A 10,343-nucleotide genomic window follows, 5' to 3' on the forward strand; every position below is an offset into this window, starting at 1 on the left:
ATTTGCAAATCAAATTTTCATGCCAACAACATTATAGCAGCCGCAATCAACATTCCAAAAAATAATCAAAGATTCACAATCCTGCTACTCATGCGCTATTACTCCCCCCTTTTGTCATCAAGGGTGGAAAATAGGCAAATTCAAGTAAAAATTGCACATATAACCTGCAAAAAAAGTGTTAATGCACACTCTAAATCACCAAATTAATTTAAAATAAATGCAGTAGTAGTTAAAGTATTACAGTCATCCCAAATGACAGAAAGTAGTTCAAAAAACACAAGAGAAACAGTTTTCATGAGACAAAAAGTGGGGAGATAGCAGCATTTTCATGAGACAAATCTAGGCATCTGAACCAATCCCTTCCGAATCAGCTTCCTCTTCAGCACCAGTGGCATGATCTTCATCTTGCTGAAGATTATCAATGAACTTCATGAATACAGCCACTCTATCCCTTGATTCTCAGAGGAAATTCTCATGCTTGCTTGCTAGCTTCCTTTGTTCCTTACTCATGGCAATCATATGATTGGATTGGGAGACAAACTCTTGGACCACATCTCTAACAACATTAAACAGAGCAGATTTTTGTCCAGTGGAGATGGAGGTGCCCTCGGTGGAAGGTGGAGAAGATTCCTCAGGAATGAACTCATCATCCTCATCATCTAGAACCACCATCTCAGAACGAGTAGGTCCTTTATGCTGTTTCACTAAACCACCCCCTTTTAGATATGAATGTCTGTTTTCATAATCCTCATTGGACAAGTCAACACCAAAATACTCAAAAATACAAGTTAGAAACATGCCATAAGTAAGGGCTTTGTCTTTCTCATTTCTAACAGAGTCAAACATGTATCTAACCATCAAATAAGCAAAAGAAATTTCTGTTTTAGTGAGCAGGGCATACAAAACAAGAGTGTCAGTATAAGATACCCTTTGATATGAACCACTTTGAGGAAGTATGATGTGGTTGACAATTTGGTGCAACTGAGCACGTTCATATCCTAGGGCTTTGTGAGTGGGGGTAATGCCATCAATCAAGGAAACATGTTCACAAATATGAGGCAAAGCATCATTAAAAGAGATGCCAACTCCTTCATCCCACTTAACAGAAGTATAAGCACAAGCCCCAACATCAGTATATTTTAATGAATCACTGATTGTTTCATTATTTAAAATAATGTCTTGGCCCTTGACATAAGAATGCACACTGCCGTCATGATATGTCATGTTAGCATAAAACTCTTTGACCAAAAGTGGGTAAACAGGCTTTTTGATGTTAAAAAAATGATTCCATTCCAGAAATTCTAAATTTTCAACAAAAAGAAAACCTTTCTTTTTCAATTTGGTAAATCATCAAGAAAAGAGGGACACATGGTACGGTACTTAATAACTCCTTCATAAAAGTCATTATTCATGGCAGACCTAAATCTATAAGGGTTACAGTTGGAGTGAGATGTCATGAAATGGGATTTATGTGCAAAGGGATCAATGTCTGGTTCTCTAACTGATTTAAGAGGGAGCCGATGTTTATCTCTTTGAGAACGCAAGGGAACAGACCTTGTCTTAGGTTGAGTGGGCTCAGAGGTAGGTTCGGTAGCAGCTGGGTGTTTCCCCTTTGATGAACTTGGCTTTGACGAACCAGGTTTGGATGGAGGTTCCTTCGGAGGTGCCGTCGGCTTGGCTGAAGGTGGAAACCTTGAGGGATTTTTAGTGCGAGCCATGGGATCTGAACGAGGAGATGAAGTTGGAGAAGAAGGAGAAGTAGTGAAGGTTCGGTCCTGAAAACGAGTGGAGGGTTTTTGCTTTGCAGGAAGCTTGAATATCTTTTCTCGTGGTGGCTTTTGAGAAACAGTTTTCTTCCTCATTTGGTTGGTTTCTGATTTTTGAAGGAAGAGATGCAGTAAAGATAGTGAGGAGAAACTGAAGGGTTGGAGGAGTTATGGAGGGAGAAGAAGAAGTATTGGTAACTGTTCCGAGGGTTACCTGAAACTGGAGGTCGATCTCGGATGAGATCTTCTGTACTGGTCGGAGATGACATGTCCGGCTGGCTGGTGGCGGCCGGAGCTGTTGTGTCCGACTTGTTAGACTTGCTGTACTGCTGATCCTTAGCCACCGGAGGGTGGGGGGTACCTGCAAGAGACTCCGATGCTTAAGTTAGCATGGGTATTAAGCAGGTTTATTGTAGAATCAGAGTATGAGTTATACCTGGGTGCTCCAGTGTATTTATAGTAGTGTGGAGTGACCTTTCTGGAGATAAGATAGTTATCTTATCTTATCTTATCTTTAAGTGAGGTCGTCTTATCTTCTGGGAAACCGCCTTTATCCTTCTAGGCTTTGGCTGCCTTTAGATTGGGCTGTGTCCCTCTATTTGGGCCCTTATTAGGCCTCTGTAGCGTTTTGGCCGAGCTCTTTGTGAAGAGGTCGGTCATTGGCCGAGCTCTTTGGGAAGAGGTCGGATAGTCTGACCTGAAGAGGTCGGTCGGCTTGTCGCTAAAGATCCCAGGTCGGACATCTTGACCCAGGGTATGAACAGTGCCCCTGCTTGAGTTCGATCTTTTCGTGAGATCGAGCTTCGATCTCTTTGGAAGTCATGCTCAAGCATCTGTCTGGCTTGTTTCTTCATTGCTTTGCAATTCTGGCAGATTTTCTAGAGGTTTGGTACTTCACAGTCCATCCTCTTTTGAGTGGTAGTGTGGGTTTTCTACCCTTGCCTTCTGGATCACGCCTTGCTTTAAGTTTGTGTTGACATCCCTCTGCTTTGGCGAAGTTATCCTTGCGGCTTGATATCCAGGCTTTTAGTGACTTGTCTGATGACTTTTTAGTGTTCTTTATATAGAACCTTTTTTAGTCTCGGATGACGTTTGTAGCCTTGTTTGAGATTGTGCCTTCTTTGAGTGGAGTTGTATCCCTTTTAGCTAAGCACATTTGAGCCTTAAGTTGTTTCCCAACCTTTTGGCTTGTTCATTTTTGAGATCGTACTTGCGCCTCTTCTTAGCTGACGTCGACCTGTACGATTTTGCCCCTGCTTGAGTTCGGACCTTTCCGTGAGATCGTGATTTCAGAGCTTCGATCTTTTTGAGGAAGTCGTGCTCAAGCATCCTGACTTTGGTCGATCTTGAGTAGTTTCTCCTTGTGGGAGTCTGGTATTGCCCTTTTTAGTTTGTTGAGAGGTCTTTTCAGCCTTCTTCCGACTTGTTTGTCTTCACTGTTCGGGCTTTTTAGTCATAATCCAACAACTTTTTAGGTATAGTTCCTGATGGGAAACCTTTTATAGTCTGTTTGGATGACTTTTTAGCGCCGTTTTGATTTGTGCTTTTGCCTTTTGAGTAGTGTCTTTTTTCAAGACTTCATACCTTTTAGCAAAGCATTCGTAGCCTTCCTTTGGCCGTTTGTGAGATGTCTTTGTCCCCTTTGTGGATCTTTGTAGAGTGTCGGTATTTTGTTGTCCGACCTCTTTTGATCACTGCTGGTTTTGTCCACTTTCTGCTTGGTCGATGTGGTCCTTGGGGCTAACTTGTCCGACAACTTTTTACTGTTCTCGTAGAACACTTTTTAGTCATTCTGAACAATTTTGATAGCCTTGTCGTGGAGCCGTGGCTTTTTGGGCGAAGCTATGTCCCTTTTAGCGCACGCTTTTCGTTGGTCTGACACCTCGTGTCGATCCGAGCTGTAGCTTTCGCCGGTCCGACTTCTCTTATCGGTCCGATCTGTAGCTTTCGCCGGTCCGACTTCTTTTGTCGGTCCGATCTGTAGCTTTCATTGGTCCGACTTCTCTTGTCGGTCTAAGTTGTTTTTGTAATCCTCTTTCTTGGACCTTGGTCAGGTCTCTTTCAGGGATTACTTTTATAACTTGTTTTGTTTTTTGTAGGAGACCGACTTCGTCATGTCGATCTCTTCTAAGTTATTTTGTAATCCTCTTTCTTGGACCTTTGTCAGGTCTCTTTCAGGGATTACTTTTATAACTTGTTTTTTGTAGGAGGTCGACTTCTTTGCGTCGTCCTGTTTCTAAGTTATTTTTGTAGTCCTCTTTTTTGGACCTTTGTCAGGTCTCTTTCAGGGACTACTTTTATAACTTTTCATTTTGGGCCGACTTGTCATGTCGGGCCCTTCTAAGTTAAAGTAATACTCTTTAATAGGGTTGGCCAGACCTCTTTCCAGGGTTTACTTATAACTTGGGTTGGCTTGGTCCGACTTCTCAACGTCGGCCAGTCTTTAAGTTATTATTTTAGCAATCCGTAAGACCTCGTCAGGTTCTTTTTTAGATCACTTTCGATAACTTCATACATTATTCTGTGTTCATCTTTGCCGATTTGTAGAAAGTGGTTGGCATCTCTAGATCGTCTTTTGGGTGAATTGTGTTTTCACCTTTATCGGACGGTTTATCTTTATCGTGATTGTGCAGTGAATTTGTTTTTCACTTTCTGCCGATCTGTTGCTTTATAATCGGGCGATGAACTCTGCTTTCACTTTGTTGCCGACCTTGTCGAAATCGGGCGATGAATTCTGGTTTCATCTTTGCCGACTTTTATCGTGATCGGGCGGTGAATTTGGTTTTCACCCCGCCGACCTTATCGTGATCCGGCAGTGAAATTTGCGTTTCAGATTAATGCGTCTTGGTATAGTAGTGAATTTTATTTCACTTTGTCGAAATCGAACGATGAATTCGGTTTTCATTGTGGTCGGGCGGTGAAGTTGGTTTTCACCTTGCCGACATGTCGCTTTGTAATCGGATGATGAGTTTGGTTTTCATCTTGCCGACTTTGTCGTGATCGGGTGGTGAATTTGTTGTTCACCTTGCCGACCTGCCGTAGCCGGGCGTCTTGGTAGGAAACTTTTTAGGAATCTGCAATCTTTTAAACAATAAAATGAAGATAAGGGTGTGTACATATTAGTACTTACCTTTCTAGGTCGGGCAATCTTTTTGGATCTCGGCCTGGCGTCCTTTTTAGATTGCAGGCCTGCCATGACCTTGGTAGCTCTTGCCCTTCGAAGTTGGACACTTTGTAGCAACCTTTCCCCATTCTTCTGAACAACTTGGTATGGTCCTTTCTAGTTGGCTGCTAGCTTCTCTTCTCCTGACCGAACTATTTTGATGTCATTTCGGATTAGGATGAGATTGTTGTTGCTAGATTACCTTCCAATTGTATCTTGAGGCCATTTGACGTTTTAACGCCTCTTCCTTGATCCGACCTCGTTCTCGGGTTTCTGGAAGTAGGTCGAGTTATTCCTTTTGAAGTTGGGAGTTGGCCTCTTCACTGTAGTGGATCACTTTTGGCGATCCTTCTTTGACTTCCACTAGGATCATTGCCTCCATTCCGTATAGCTAATCAGAAAGGTGATTCCTTCGTGGTGAAGTGTGGAGTTGTCCGATATGCCCAGAGGACTTGTGGGAGCTCTTCTGGTGGGGCTATAGGGAAGTTGGCATGCTTTTGATGTAAAGCTTTGACTTTGTATTTGCTCCGAAGAACTTTGGTTCTTTCTGCAAAAAGTTTGCATCTTTGATCGTTTGTTGTCACTTTTCTTTTGTCATTCGCCTTTGAGAAGAATGTGTGCTTTGCTTTAGGGTTTGGTTGCTGTTCCTGTTTCTTTTCATCGTTGCCTGACTTCTTTTGTACAAAAGTTCTAGCTTTTGTTTTGACCTTTTGTTTGAGAGGTGTTCGGACTGTTTGGGTATAGATTGTTGACTTCTTTTCTCTGTGTTCTTGCCCTGTTGTTGCCTCCAAAGGGTGCCCCTGGACTTTCGTGTGAGTCCTGGGGTTTCCCTTTTACTGCCAAGTCTGTCACTTGATGTTTTGCTGTTATTGTCCGAGTTGTTTCCTTATTTGCCCGAGTTGTTTGGTAGTAGCCCATAGTCGACCTATGTCTTTTAGATGTCTACTAAGATCCCGGACAGCATGTCTGATTAGCTGGATTTCGTAGTTTTAATGCATGTTACTGTGGCTGACCCTGAGTACATCCCTTATACCGCCTTCGAGATCGATTTGTTGTGGTCTTGTAATGTAGCCTGGATGAGGCTTCTGTTATTGCCCCTTGGTTGGCTAGTTTTGAAAATGTATCAGCTCGGGCATTCTGCTCCTGAGGTATGTGTCAGACTTCATATCCCCGAATTGTTCGAGCTGTTGGTGCTGGCTGGTTTTGAAAATGCATCAGCTCGGGCATTCTATATGTCGGACTTCATTTTCCCCGATTTGTCCGAGCTGTTTTCTGTTTTTGTCCAGGGTCCCCCGAATTGTTTGAGATGTTCTCTGGTTTTGTCCAGGATCCCCCGAATTATCCAAGCTGTCCTCTGTAGGATTCTTCCAGCTAAGTTTGTTTTCTGTAGGATGCTTTTATGGGCTGGTTGGTCCGAACTCTGATAGTGTGAGCTTGAAAGTATGGGTGGAGTCGTTGAGAGGTGAGTATGTGGGCTTAGGCAAACTTTTTCTATCTTTTGATAGTTTAGTTCGGCCGCTTGTAGAGCTTTGCTGATGAAGTAGACGGGTTCTTACCCACTTCTGTCTTCTCTGACTAGTGCTGAGGCTATTGCCCGACTTCCCACTGCGAGGTATAATATGAGTTCTTCACTTTCCCATGGTCTGGAAAGAATGGGTGGTTGCCCCAAGAATTTTGAAATCTGGGAAGGCTTGTTCGCACTCCGTTGTCCTTTTCAACTCTTCTGACCTCTTTGGTGTGAGGTGGACGTTTAACTTGTCCGACCTCTTTGTTGTGAGGTGGACCTTCGACTCGCCCGACATCTTCGATGTGAGGTGGACCTTCAACTCGTCCGAACTCTTTGATGTGAGGCGGACCTTCAATTCATCCGACCTCTTTGTTGTAAGGTGGACCTTCAACTCGTCCGACCTCTTTGGTGTGAGGTGGATCTTCAACTCGTCCGACCTCTTTGGTGTGAGGTGGACCTTTAACTCATCCGACCTCTTTGATGTGAGGTTAGACCTTCAACTCGTCCGACCTCTTTGTTGTGAGGTGGACCTTCAACTCGTCCAACTTCTTTGTTGTGAGGTGGACCTTCAACTCGTCTGACCTCTTTGGTGTGAGGTGGACCTTCAACTTGCCCGACCTCTTTGGTGTGAGGTGGACTTTCAACTCGTCCGACTTCTTTGGTGTGAGGTGGACCTTTAACTCGTCCGACCTCTTTGGTGTGAGGTGGACGTTAACTCGTCCGACCTCTTTGATGTGAGGTGGACCTTCAACTCGTCCGAACTCTTTGGTGTGAGGTGGACCTTCAACTCGTCCGACCTCTTTGTTGTAAGGTGGACCTTTAACTCGTCCGACCTCTTTGGTGTGAGGTGGACGTTAACTCGTCCGACCTCTTTGGTGTGAGGTGGACGTTAACTCGTCCGATCTCTTTGATGTGAGGTGGACCTTCAACTCGTCCGAACTCTTTGGTGTGAGGTGGACCTTCAACTCGTCCGACCTCTTTGGTGTGCGGTGGACCTTTAACTCATCCGACCTCTTTGGTGTGAGGTGGATGTTAACTCGCCTGACCTCTTCGGTGTGAGGTGGACCTTCAACTCGTCCGATCTCTTTGGTGTGAGGTGGACCTTCAACTTGTCCGACCTCTTTTGTTTTTGATTGGGCGAGGTGGTGGGATCTTCTCCGTGTTGCATATTTCTCGGTAAACCTCCACAAAAGACACCCGAAGAGGGGTGTAATTGCGGTATTTTCTAGTCTTCCCGGGTTGATCTTCTTTTTTCTTGGACTCTTTATCCTTGTCCTGTGGTGGGTTAGGAGAATTCGGTTTCTGAGCTCTCTCCTAGTCGAGAGTTCTCCTCCATGTTGATGTGTTTCTTTGCCTGTTCCTGTACCTCGTTTAGAGATGTTGGGTACTTTTTGGATATTGAGTGGCTAAAAGGTCCTCCTCGTAGGCCATTGATGAAACCCAAGATATCTGCTTTTGTTGGCAGACTTTGTATGTCCAGGCACGCTTTGTTGAATCTTTCCATGTAGTTGCGAAGACTTTCCCGATCTCCTTGCTTGATCCCTAGCAAGCTTGGAGCGTGTTCGGCTTTATCCTTCTGGATGGAGAATAACGGATTGCATCTGAGGCCTTCGTGAGATACATCCTGCTTCTGGAATTTCTAAGATGATGGCTTGAATCTGATGTGCCGCCGTACGGGGTCATATCGGGAGCTTTGAAGTCCTTTGGGACTTTAGCTTTCATGATCTCTTTGGTGAATGGGTCTTGATATTTGTGGGGGATGTCTTCGTGACCGGATCGAGTTGTTTTGGCCTTGAGATCCGCTTCGAGTTTTAGGAGCTTGTCCTCTGACGTCGTCTTGTTTCTCTTCCGAAGGTCTCTTTCGGCTTCCCGTTGATGTTCAGCTTCTTGTTCCAGCTGTTTAAGGCAATTCTGTTGCTCACGGATAGCTTCCAAAATTTCTGTGTTTGGGGGTTGCTTATTTCCCCCGTTTTGAGGTGCGTCTTTGGAGGTGGTGTCCGTGTCTTTGTTTGGCGTTCGGTCCACCAAACTAGAGTTGTGATCGTTGTCATGGTTGTCCGCCATGGTGATGGGATGACTTCCAGGTTCCCCGGCAACGGCGCCAATGTTCCGAGGGTTACCTGAAACTGGAGGTCGATCTCGGATGAGATCTTCTGTACTGGTCGGAGATGACATGTCCGGCTGGCTGGTGGCGGCCGGAGCTGTTGTGTTCGACTTGTTAGACTTGCTGTACTGCTGATCCTTGGCCACCGGAGGGTGGGGGGTACCTGCAAGAGACTCCGATGCTTAAGTTAGCATGTGTATTAAGCAGGTTTATTGTAGAATCAGAGTATGAGTTATACCTGGGTGCTCCAGTGTATTTATAGTAGTGTGGAGTGACCTTTCTGGAGATAAGATAGTTATCTTATCTTATCTTATTTTTAAGTGAGGTCATCTTATCTTCTGGGAAACCGCCTTTATCCTTCTAGGCTTTGGCTGCCTTTAGATTGGGCTGTGTCCCTCTATTTGGGCCTTTATTGGGCCTCTGTAGCGTTTTGGCCGAGCTCTTTGTGAAGAGGTCGGTAATTGGCCGAGCTCTTTGGGAAGAGGTCGGATAGTCTGACCTGAAGAGGTCGGTCGGCTTGTCGCTAAAGATCCCAGGTCGGACATCTTGACCCAGGGTATGAACAGTGCCCCTGCTTGAGTTCGATCTTTTCGTGAGATCAAGCTTCGATCTCTTTGGAAGTCGTGCTCAAGCATTTGTCTGGCTTGTTTCTTCATTGCTTTGCAATTCTGGCAGATTTTCTAGAGGTTTGGTACTTCACAGTCCATCCTCTTTTGAGTGGTAGTGTGGGTTTTCTACCCTTGCCTTCTGGATCACGCCTTGCTTTAAGTTTGTGTTGACATCCCTCTGCTTTGGCGAAGTTATCCTTGTGGCTTGATATCCAGGCTTTTAGTGACTTGTCTGATGACTTTTTAGTGTTCTTTATATAGAACCTTTTTTAGTCTCGGATGACATTTGTAGCCCTGTTTGAGATTGTGCCTTCTTTGAGTGGAGTTGTATCCCTTTTAGCTAAGCACATTTGGGAAGAGGTCGGATAGTCTGACCTGAAGAGGTCGGTCGGCTTGTCGCTAAAGATCCCAGGTCGGACATCTTGACCCAGGGTATGAACAGTAACTGTTTCGAGGGTTACCTGAAACTATAGGTCGATCTCGGATGAGATCTTCGGTACTGGTCGGAGATGACGTGTCCGGCTGGTGGGTGGCGGCCGGAGCTGTCGTGTCCGACTTGTTGGACTGGATGCACTGCTGATCCTTTGGTCACCGGAGGGTGGGGGTACCTGCAAGAGACTCCGATGTTTAAGTTAGCATGTGTATTAAACAGGTTTTTAGTGGAATCAGAGTATGAGTTATACCTGGGTGCTCCAATGTATTTATAATGGTGTGATAGTGACCTTTTTAGATAAGATAAGTTAGTTATCTTATCTTATCTTATCTTATCTTATCTTTGGGTGAGGTCAGCTTATCTTCAACGGAACCGCCCTTCTCTCTGTAGGCTTGGACTGCCTTTGGATTGGGCTGTGTCCCTTTGTTTGGGCCCTTCGTTCGGCTTTACTGTCGATTTGGCTGAGCTCTTTGAGAAGAGGTCGGTTTGTCTGACCTGAAGAGGTCGGTCGCTTTGTTATTTGAACATCCCGGCTCGGATAGCTCGATCCAGGGTATGAACAGCGCCCCTGCTTGAGCTCGATCTTCTTTTTTGAGGTCGAGTCCTTTAGACTTTGGTCCTTCTCTAGTGAAGCCGAGTTCAAGCATTTTGTCGATTTTTTCCTTTGTAGAACCCTTTTTTTTTAATGTAGAACGTTTTTCCTCTATAAGCGCGCGCTTTTGTATTGGCGCTTTGTTCTAGGGAACGTGCGAGGGTTTAATA

Source organism: Arachis hypogaea, chromosome 17, assembly GCF_003086295.3.
Source record: "Arachis hypogaea cultivar Tifrunner chromosome 17, arahy.Tifrunner.gnm2.J5K5, whole genome shotgun sequence".
Classification (NCBI taxonomy): Eukaryota; Viridiplantae; Streptophyta; class Magnoliopsida; order Fabales; family Fabaceae; genus Arachis; species Arachis hypogaea.